We start from the raw sequence: 11816 nt of genomic DNA on the forward strand, positions 1-11816 counted from the left end.
AAAAAAAAAACAAACAAATAAAACAGCAGCTCTGGGCTATGAACAGAAATGCTTTTGGAATAGCTTTTACCTCAGGGAACAAAAGAAAGTGACTGTATTTTCAAATGGAATTGATGGATACCGAGAAATGCCCTGCAATATAGAGTACTTGCTATTTTTTATTTATTGTGTCCAATCAGCATACCATCGGTGTAATGGGCTAAAATGGAAGAGAAATGTGATGAAAAAATGTTGTGAACCCTCTAAAGCTTAGGAACCATTGCCGAAGAGATGTACAGGTTGTAATAGATGGAGACTGAGAAGTACCAAGGCAAAATTGTCTCTGGACATGGCAGGCCTGCTGCACACATGAACTCACAGTAACTGTGGTTGCTGACATGGTACCTGCTCTAGATCGAACCAGTTAGCTTTCCAGGAGGGCAGCTTCTATCCCCAACTGAAGAGCGATGAAGAGCTGATATCCCCTGAGGGAGGAAGAGTCAGTGCTCTTTATGGGTGTGATCCCTGGAAGGTCAACGAAGCTCTAGTGGATGTCCCCTCAGCCTTGAGTAAATGGGCAAGCACCAAGTGGAGTTTGTAGGTTATTATTAACACACGAGGTTGTTTGAGGGAAGAGTGGGTCTTGGAGGAGTCAGAGAGAGGAATTGGGGGTGAATATAACCAAAATACATCATATGCATATAAAAATGTCAAAGAATTAATAAAATACTTGATTGAGAATAATTGTTGTAAACTCATTACGACACAGGACCAGCAAGCTGAAAAGCCTCTGTGGTAAGACAGCGACTGTGACTTCCTAGTCTTGCCACCTGAAAGCAAACTGCTCCTTTGTAGTCTTCGCTAACAATCAGGGAGAGGGTCTTTCCTAGCTCAGCGGCTCCACACCAAGTTCTAGGGCATCTCTCAACTTGTTAAATCAATGGACCTACTCCTGGAACAGCAGCTACAGTGGGGATTGCCACCTGATTAAATTGACAATAACCCACTGCTGTCTTCCAAAACCGACCTGTCTCCTACATAGGCCAAATAGGCAAGATGGATGGAAAGGGAGTGGGAGTCATTGCCTCTGCATGCTTAAAAATCCTTCACGCAGGGCCAGTCTCTGTAATTCTGTCAGGAATGGAGAACACCGGTGTTGCTTTTCTGTTTTACTACAAAAAAAGGTAGTTCTAATGGTTTCCACATGGATTAATCTGTTGCAATAGTGCTCATTCTCTAAGTGAGGGTGTGGGAATGCTGCTGAGCGTATCTGTTCCAACTGTACATTTGGGAAGGGGGAAAATAACTGTAGGGTGGATTCAGAGAGCTCTTAGACCCACAGGGAGAATGGACCTGAGCTAACGTGCCATTAATCACCTGACCTCCATAACTGCTACCAGTGACGCTTCAGACCTCCTCCAATCAACGTAATTTCACATTCAGGAGCCATTAGTCCTTGAAATCCCAATTTTTTCCATTTTCCTTATTGCCCATTTTTTCCAGTAAAAGGCTTTGATTCCCTTGGGGGAAATCTGCAGAATGATTGGCAGAATATGCTTTGGAGATTGCAGCAGAAAAGGGAGCCTGTCCTTTTTCCAAGGGAGCCTGGCCTTCCCTTTCATTCAAGAGGATATAAGCAAATCTGAAAAGTGGCAGAGATGTTGATGACTATGTTTAGTCTCCTATGAATTCTGCCTAAATTTTGTTTGCTTACAAACATCTCGTAAGAATGTAGGCACCAGGTGGTGGTGGTGCACACCTTTGATCCCGGCACTCAGAATGCAGAGGCAAGCAGATTTCTGTGAGTTTGAGGCCAGCCTGGTCTACAAAGTGAGTCCAGAACAGCCAAGGATACAGAGAAAAATCCTGTCTCAAAAAAAAAAATTAAATTAAGTGAAACAAAAATAAAAATTAGAAGATGAAGCCAGGCATGGTGGTGCAGGCTATTAATCCCAGCACTCTGGGAGGCAGGGGCAGGTGGATCTCTGTAAGTTTGAGGCCAGCCTGTTCTACAGCATGAATCCAGGACAGCCAAGGCTACACAGATAAACCCTGTCTCAAAAAACAAAACAAAAAAGCAAGCAAGCAAATAAACAAAAATAAATTAGTAGATGGCTCACCTATTTTTCTTTATGGGAAGTTATGAACAACTAAGTCAATATCATAAATCTCTTCACTTAGTTGTTGATGATTATTAATATTTAGTATTGATTTATCTTTTAGGTAAACAGTGGTTATTCCTAAACCAGCTGTATACCCAAATCACCACACAGAGACTGTGATTTATTTAATTAACCTAGAGCACAATGCTGGGCAATAATTATTCTATCCTAAACCTCCAAGCCCGCATAGTTTCTTCCTATTCAGATTTCCTATTTTATACTTCCTTTTCAGCCATATCTTAGGTCTGGTTCATTTCTCCTGGTGTTTCCTGGTCCTCTTCTCTCTGGTCTCTCTTCCCACTCTTTCTTTTTCTTCCCCCTCTGGACAAGGATGTCCCACTCTATTCTCTCCATTACACAGCATTAGCTGTTTTTTGTTTGTTTGTTTGTTCCTTTTTAAATATTTATTTATTTAATGCGTGTGAATGCTCTGTTTTTACACACACCAGAAGAGGGAATCAGATTCCATTACAGATGGTTGTGGTTGCTGAGAATTGAACTCAGAACCTCTGGAAGAGCAATCAGTGCCCTCAACCACTAAACCATTTCACCAGCCCACGCTGGTTGTTTTTATTGGCAATACAGAGAACAAATGGTGGCATGTTTACACAAACTTGAGACAGGTGATGCTTAGAATAAACATCACAATGCAATGTCCAGATTGAAACCAGATAGTGGGGTAGAGAAATCAGCATTTCAATGAACAAAGGTGAGTTGTATACATTCCACAAGAACATTATACCAATACTTAGACTTCTCTTGTTTCATGCCACCCTGGTATTCAGCTACCTCATTTCACTGGGAGCACTGCCCACTGAACTTTCTCCTCTTTCTCCTCCTCCTTTTCCTCCTCTTCCTCCTTATCTTCCCCTTTCTCCTCCTTCTTCTCATCTTCTTCTTGTTCTTTTAGAGACAGAATTTCTCTGTGTAGCCTTGACTGTCCTGGACTTGCTTTGTAGATGAGGCTGGCAGCCCTCAAACTCAAAAATCCACCTGCCTCTGTTTCTCTAGTGCTGACATTAAAGGCCTGCACCACTATGCTTTGCAAAGAAACAACCAGAATTCCTAAAGGTTTAACATGCAGATGAAGGGGGTGGGGTGGGGTCTGTCGCATATTGATGTTTCATAGTCACTAATGTGTATTTTAACAATCTGCATGGTGGGTAAGTATGTGTTTAGGTTTGTGTTCTTCCTAAGCCTTTGTATACAGTTATACCAAGGTTGTTTAGTCATTTTAACTCTATTTAACACAAGCCACCCTTTGATTCATGTTTCAGGGAAATTATAAGACCTCTTTTACACCCATGTACCTCTTACAATATTTTTTGCAGTCATCCTCACTCCACAGGTGAATGAAATGATGCTCTGGTCATTGAAACCAGTTTTGCACATGGTAAACAGCAGCTCTGCTGAGCTACTATCTCCAGCTCTTTCTAAATCCTTGAGTTTTACCATTAAATTCAGAATCTCTGTGCAGTGGCTCAGTATCAGTACATTCAACCTGATCAAACTTTATGTTCCTCCCACATTATCTCAATTTTTTTGAACTGTAACGTTTGGTTTTTAAAAAGAATTTTTGTAACAAATAAAGAAAAAGTCTATAAAATTGAGTGAAAGCAAGGAGGAGCACATGGAACAATTGGAGGGGGAAAGGGAGGAGGGCAAATGATGTAATTATAAGTACACTATTTTGTTAAGGCTTTTTTTCTGTTTTCTTATTTTTTTTTTTTTTCCTATATGTGTTTAAGTGTTTTGCGGGCATGTATCTGTCCACCACATGTGTGCCTGTTGCCCGAACTGGCCAGAAGAGGGCAGTAAATCCAATGGAAATGGAGTTCTGAGCCACCCTGTGAGTTCAGAGAACCTGCTTTTCTGGAAGAGCCACCCTTGCTCCTACCTGCAGAGCCATCTTCCCAGACCATAACCCACAGTCTTAACATCTGTTCACAGTATCCAAATTGGTGTTTTTATGAATTGGAAAATAAACTTATCTTTAAATGTAGCATATATTCTTTTTATATCTCACTTTTTGAGGCCTGCTAGAGTTTAAGACTAGTTTTCAGTCTAGAAATAAGGAAGGGTGTTTATGGTGGAGATCTTGAGGCAAATCATCTTTGTCTTGAAAAGCAACTAATAGAAGTTATTAAAGTTTCTTCATGGTTCCTCTCAAACGGATAGGAATGTCCTTTTTTTTTTTTTTGGTTTGGTTTGGTTTGGTTTGAAGAGACAGAGTCTCTCTACTAGCCTTGGCTGTCCTGGAACTCACTAAGTAAACCAGGCTGTCCTCAAATTCACAGAGATCCACCTGCCTTTCTCCTCCCCCACCCCCACCCCCACTGCCCCTGCTCCAGAGAAGTAAGATTAAAAGCCTGTGCCACTGTGTCCAGTTTGAAAGGTACTTTTTGTCAGAGAAGATTCATCAGAGTTTAGAGGTTCAGTACACCCAGCTTTACCAGGATCTTCCCTTATGTCCACATGCCAGTGTTACAGAATACCTTATCTTTTCAATCAATGACCTTAACAAGAGGGATTTCATTCAGTTTTCAGCCTGTAACTATAGGGGATAAAGGTTTCCTCTGGAGCAGGTATAGACTCTTCCTGGCAATTTTTTGTAGTGTTTGATCTGAGAAGTTAAATACCAGACCTTCTCTTTTTCTATTCCCTCTTCTCTCTAGCCCAGTTAAGGCCAACTAGCCAGCCTCATCATACTCCTTAGTTGTTATAAAATGTTCTAAGTTACCTACTACGTGATCACCTCAAACCTTAACCTTTTATGAGCATTTTACTAAGACTGAAGCTTCACTTATCTGTATCTCCTATCATATCACAGACAGTCAGTGGTGTCTTTCACTCAGGAAATTGAGTCAGTACATTTGAGTTTAATCAGATTAAAAGAAACAGTGCAGACACTCTAACCTTAAGACTCTGTTCCTGTGGAGCCACTCTTGGTATGAAAATCTGTATCAGATAGGGTTGTTCAGAGAAAACAAGACCAGTAGGATAGAGGACACACACAGACACACACACACTCATGCATGTATAGCTGGTTAAATATGAATACATATTAATACATGACCATACACATAAAAATATATATGTATACTTGTATAGAGAGGGACTTTTATTTTCAGGAGTTGGTTTATGTGATTATGGGGCTGGCAAGCCTGAAAACTATTGGGCAGGCTGGCAAGGTGAAGCCTGTCATATAAGCTAAAGTGTTACCACTTCATTGTGGGTTATTAATATTTATTATTGACTTATCTTTTAGTTAAGCAGCGGTTATTCCTACACCAGGTGTATACCCAAATCACCACACAGAGACTAAGATTTATTTAATTAACCTAGAGCACAATGCTGGGCAATAGTTACTCCATCCTTAACCTTCAAACCCACATAGTTTCCTCCCATTCAGATTTCCCACATTATATGTGCTTTTAGTGATATCTTAGGTCCTGTTCATCTCCCCTCCTGGTTCTAAGTCCTCTCCTGCTGATCTCTTCTCCCCAACTTCCCTCCTCCCTTCCTTCTCCTCCCCTCTGGGCCAGGATGTCCCTCCCTATTCTCTCCGTTGCTCAGCAGTGGCTGGTTGTTTTATTGACAACACAGAGAGCAAATGGTGGCATGTTTACAAAAACTTGAGACAGGTGATGCTTAGAATAAACATCACAATGCAATGTCCAGATTGAAACCAGACAGTGGAGTAGAGAAATCAGCATTTGAATGAACAAGGATAATTGTATACATTCCACGAGAACATTATTTTGTTTTGTTTATATTTTAAGGCTTGTGCATTTCCATATACTGTTAGAACAAACTTGCTCAGCTATTGTCCTAGCTCTTTTAGCCATCAAGTGTGATTCAGAAAACTCAGGGGGAATGATCCACTATCTGTATTCACAGAAATATGTTTTGCTGTTCTTTCTCTTCTCTTCCCCATGCTCCTGAGATGCCTCTTTCTTTTCTTTCAGATCAAAGAACTCTGTTTGATGTTCTTCAAGGGCAATTGTACTATTGACAAGTTATTCTAACTTTACTTCATTTTTAGTTGCTCTTTGTCTTAATATTTTCAATGTTGATATTCATCAGATTCAGATATTATGGTTGACAATTTCTTATTTTCAATCTTTGAAAAATCTCACACTACTTACTTGTGGCCTTCTTGGTACAGATGAGAAATCCATTGTCATTTGAATTGGAGTTGTCCTATCAGTCTTTTCTCTCTGGCTACTTTCAAGATTTGTCTTTTTTTTGTTTGTTTAAAAATTTTATAGCCAGCTGGGTGCACTGGTGTATGCCTGTAATTCCAGCACTAGGCAGAGGAGGGTGGATCACTATGAGTTAGAGGCCAGCCTAGTCTACAAAGTGAGTCCAGTACAGCCAAGGTTACAAAGAGAAACCCTGTCTTGAAAAACCAAAACAAAAAAACTTTTCTTCTGACATCTACATGCATGCACATCCATATACATGCACATGAACAGTAAAAATTGTAAAATTGGAGGGCATTTGGAGAGATGACTCAGCAGTTAAAACAGCATAGTACTCTTGCAAGACACTGGTTCAGGTTTCAGCACCTCAGCTGGGGGGCTCACACCCAGCTCCAGGAGATCATGATATCCAGAAGGCTTCACAGGCTCTCTCTCTCTCACACACACACACATACTCATACATATATATCAAACACACACAACATATGCATACTCATGTACACACCCTATCACACATATCACAAACACATACACATATACCCATATATATTTTATATATGACACATACACACACACACCACACATACACACCATACAGGCACCACACATACATACATACATACATACATATATATATATTTATATATTTATATTTATATTTATATTTATATTTATATTTATATTTATATTTATATTTATATTTATATATCACACCACACACACACACACACACACACACACACACACACACACACACACAAATCTTTATAAAGTTCTGGGACTGCTGAGATGGCTCAGTGGGTAAAGTCGCTAGCCACCAAGCCTAAGGACCAAGGTTCAATCTTTGAAACCCACATAATAGCAGAGAACCACTAACCTGTCCTCTCATATTCACACTCATGCCACGGTACACATGCATCTCCCTCCAGATGAATAAATGCAATTGGTTTTCTGTTTGTTCTGCTTTGATTTTTTTCAGTTTCTTTTTCTAAAAATTCATTTATTTTCTTATTAGTTACAATTTATTCAATTTGTATCCCAGCTATAGACCTCTCCCTCTTCTCCTGCCATGCCCCTTCCCTAGTCTGCTGATAGGGGAGGTCCTCCTCCCTTTCCATCTGACTCTAGACTATCAGGTCCCATCAGGACTGGCTGCATTGTCTTCCTCTGTGGCCTGGTAAGACTACTTCCCCCACAGGGGGAGGTGATCAAAGAGCAGGCCACTGAGTTCATGTAAGATACAGTGCCTGTTCCCCTTACTAGGTAACCCACTTGGACACTGAACTGCCATGAGCTACATCTGTGCAGGGGTTCTAGGTTATCTCCATACATAGTCCTTGGTTGGAGTATTAGTCTCAGAAGAGGTCCCTGGGGCCAAATTTTTTGGTTCTGTTGCTCTCCTTTTGGAGATCCTGTCCTCTCCAGGTCTTACTATTTCCCCCTTCTTTCATAAGATTCCCTGCACTCTGCCCAAAGTTTGGCTATGAGTCTCAGCATCTGCTTTAATATTCTGCTGGGAAGAGTCTTTCAGAGGACTTCTGTGGTAGGCTCCTGTCCTGTTCCCTGTTTTCTCCTTGTTTTGATGTCCATCCCATTTGCCTTTCTGAATGAGGATTGATCATCTTTCTCAGGGTCCTCCTCCTTGCTTAGCTTCTTTAAATGTACAGATTTTAGTAAGTTTATCCTATCTTATATTTCTAATATCCAATTATAAGTGAGTATAAGTGTCTTTCTGCTTCTGGGATACCTCACTTAGGATGATCTTTTCTAGTTCCCACCATTTACCTGCAAATTTCATGATTTCCTTGTTTTTAATTGCTGAGTAGTATTCCATTGTGTAAATATACCACAATTCCTGTAACCATTCCTCAGTTGAGGGAAATCTGGGTTGCTCCCAGATTCTGGTTATTACAAATAAAGCTGCTATGACCATGGTTGAGCAAATGTCCTTGTTGTGTACTTGAGCATATTTTGGATATATGCCTAGTGGTCGTATAGCTGGATCTTAAAGAAGCGCTACTCCAAATGGTCTGAGAAAGTGCCAGAATGATTTCCAAATTGGTTGTACAAGATTACATTTCCATGAGCAATGGAGGAGGGTTCCCCTTTCTCCACATCCTCTCCGGTATGCATGGTCCTTTGAGTTTTTGGTCTTAGCCATTCTGATAGGTGTAAGGTGAAATCTCAGGGTCATTTTGATTTGCATTTCCTTGATGACTAAGGACATTGAACATTTTTTTAAGTGTTTCTCTGCCATTTGATATTCCTCTATTGAGAATTCGCTGTTCAGGTCTGCACTCCACCTTTTAATTTAATTACGTGATTTGTTGCTTTTTAAGTTCTTGAGTTCTTTATATATACTGGATATAAGCCCTCTGTCAGATATAGGGTTGGTGAAGATCCTTTCCCATTCTGTAGGCAGTCATTTTGTACTGATGACAATGTCCTCTGCTTTAAATAAGCTTTTTACTTTCATGAGGTCCCATTTATTGATTGTTGATGTTAGAGCCTGTGCTGCTGGTGTTCTGTTCAGGAAGTTGTCTCCTGTGCCAATGAGTTCTACGCTCTTCCCCACTCTTTCTTCTATCAGGTTTAGTGTGTCTAGTTTTATGTTGTGGTCTTTGATCACTAAGATTTTAGTTTTGTGCAGTGATAAATATGGAACTATTTGCATTTTTATACATGTGGACATCTAATTAGACCAGCACCATTTGTTGAAGATGCTGTCTTTTTTTCCATTTTGGTTCTTTGTCAAAAATCAAGTATCAGTATGTGTGTGTGTTTATTTCTTGGTCTTCTATTGGATTCCATTGATCCACCACTCTGTTTCCTTGCCAGTACCATACAGTTTTTATTACGATTTTTCTTTAGTACAGCTTGAGATCAGAGATGGAGATACCTCCAGAAGATCTATTGTGATACAGGATACTTTTTAGCAATTCTGGGTTTTTTGTTTTTCCATATGAAATTGAGAATTGTTCTTTCAAGTTCTGTAAAGAATTGTGTTGGTAATTTGATGGGAATTGCATTGAATCGGTAGATTGCTTTTGGCAGGATGGCCATTTTCACTATGTTAATCCTACTGATCCTTGAGCATGGGAGATCTTTCCACCTTCTGATATCTTCTTCAATTTCTTCAGAGACTTGAAGATTTTTTTTAAACAGGTCTTTCACTTGCTTGCTCAGAGTATTGTGGCTACTGTGAAGAGTGAAGTTTCCCTAATTTCTTTCTCAGCCCTTTTGTTTTTCGTATACAGGAGGGCTACTGATTTTTTTTTAGTTAATTTTCTATCCAGCCACTTTGCTGAAGGTGTTTATCAGCTGAAGGAGCTCTCCAGTTGAATTTTTGGGGTCACTCATGTATAGTATCATAACGTCTACGAATAGTGATACTTTGACTTCTTCCTTTTCGACTTGTACCCTCTTGATCTCCTTTAGTTGTCTTATTGCTCTAGCTAGGACTTCAAGAACTATGTTGAAGAGATATGGAGAGAGTGGACAGCCTTGCCTTGTCCCTGATTTCAGTGGGATTGGTTTGAGTTTCTCTCCATTTAGTTTGATGTTAGCTATAGGCTAGCTGTATATTGTCTTTACTATGTTTAGGTATGTGCCTTGTATTCCTAATCTCTCCAAATGAATTTTTTGGCATCTAAGGAGATGATCATGTGGTTTTCCTCCTTCAGTTTGTTTATATGGTGGATTGTATTGATGGATTTCCGCAGATTGAACCACCACTGCATGCCTGTGATGAACCCTCCTTGGTCATGGTGGATGACATATTTTATGTGTTCTTTGATTCAGTTTGCAAGTATTTTATTGAGTATTTTTGCATCAATGTTTATAAGCATGATAGGTCTGAAGTTCTCTTTTTTTGTTGGGTCTTTGTGCAGTTTAGGTGTCAAGGTGACTGTGGTCTCATAGAATGAGTTTGGTAATGTTCTTTCTGTTTCTATTTTGTGGAATAGTTTGAAGAGAAATGGAGTTAGCTCTTCTTTGAAGATCTGGTAGAATTCTGTGCTGAAACCCTCTGGCCCTGGGCTTTTTTTTGGAAGGGAGACTTTTGATGACTACTTCTATATCCTAGGGGATATAGGATTATTTAATCTATTTAGCTAATCTTGATTTAATTTTGGTAAATGGAATCTATCAAGAAAATTGTCCATTTCATTTAGATTTTCAAATTTTGTAACATATAGGCTTTTGTTGTAAGACCTAATGATTGGATTTACTCAGTGTCTGTCTCCCTTTTCATTTCTGATTTTGCTGATTTGGATAGTTTCTGTCTTTTAGTTAGTTTATCTAAGAGTTTGTCTATTTTGTTCATTTTCTCAAAGAACAAGGTCTTGGTTTCATTGATTCTTTGAATTGTTTTCTTTGTTTCTAATTCATTGATTTCAGCTCTAAGTTTGATTATTTGCAATCACCTTCTCTTGGGTGTGTCTGCTTCTTCCCCCTCCCCCCCATAGTGCTTTTAGGTGTGTCCTTAAGTTGCTTGTATAAGATGTCTCAAACTTCTTTCTGGAGGCAGTTAACTTTATGAACTTTCCTCTTTAACATTGCTTTCACTGTGTCCCATACTTTTGGGTAAGTTGTGCCTTGTTTTCATTGAATTTGAGAAAGTCTCTAATTTCTTTTTTCATTTCTTTCCTGATCCAACTGTCATTGAGTATAGAGTTGTTTTGTTTCCATGTGTATGTGAGCGTTTTTGTTATTTCTGTTGTTGTTGTTGAGGTTTAGTTTTAGGCCATGGTGTTCTGTTAGGACACAAGTGATTATATTGATCTTCTTGTATCTGTTGAGGCTGGCTTTGTTCCTTACTACATGATCAGTTTTGGAGAAGATTCCCTGAGGTGCAGTAAAGATGGTACACTCTTTTAAGTTTGGGTGAAAAGTTCTGTAGACAGCTACTAGGTCCTTTTTATTTAGGACCTTTGTAAGTGTCATTATTTCCCTATTGAGCTTCTGTCTAGATGATTTGTCCCTTGGTGTGAGTGGAATGTTGAAGTCTCCCACTATTAAGGTGTTGGGATCGATGTGATTTAAGCTTTAATAATGTCTCATTTACAAATGCAGGTGCTCTTGTATTTGGGGCATAAATGTTCATGATTGTGATGTCCTCCTGGTGGATTTTTCCTTAGATAAGATTGAAGTGCCTCTTCTCATCTTTTTTGATTAATTTTGGTTAAAAGTCTATTTTATTAGGTATTAGGATAGCTACTCCAGCTTGTTTTCTGGGTGAATTTATTTGAAAAACATTTTTCCAGGGCTGGAGAGATAGCTCAAAAGAGCACTCACTGCTCTTCCAAAGGTCCTAAGTTCAATTCCCAGAAACCAAATGGTGGCTCACAATCATCTATAATAAGACCTGGTTTCCTTTGCTGGTGTGCAGGCATATATGCAAGCAGAACACTGTATACATAATAAATAAATAAATAAATAAATAAATAAATAAATAAATAAATAAATAAAT

The sequence above is a fragment of the Psammomys obesus genome, unplaced genomic scaffold, assembly GCF_907164565.1.
Source record: "Psammomys obesus unplaced genomic scaffold, mPsaObe1.curated_primary_1811, whole genome shotgun sequence".
Classification (NCBI taxonomy): domain Eukaryota; kingdom Metazoa; phylum Chordata; class Mammalia; order Rodentia; family Muridae; genus Psammomys; species Psammomys obesus.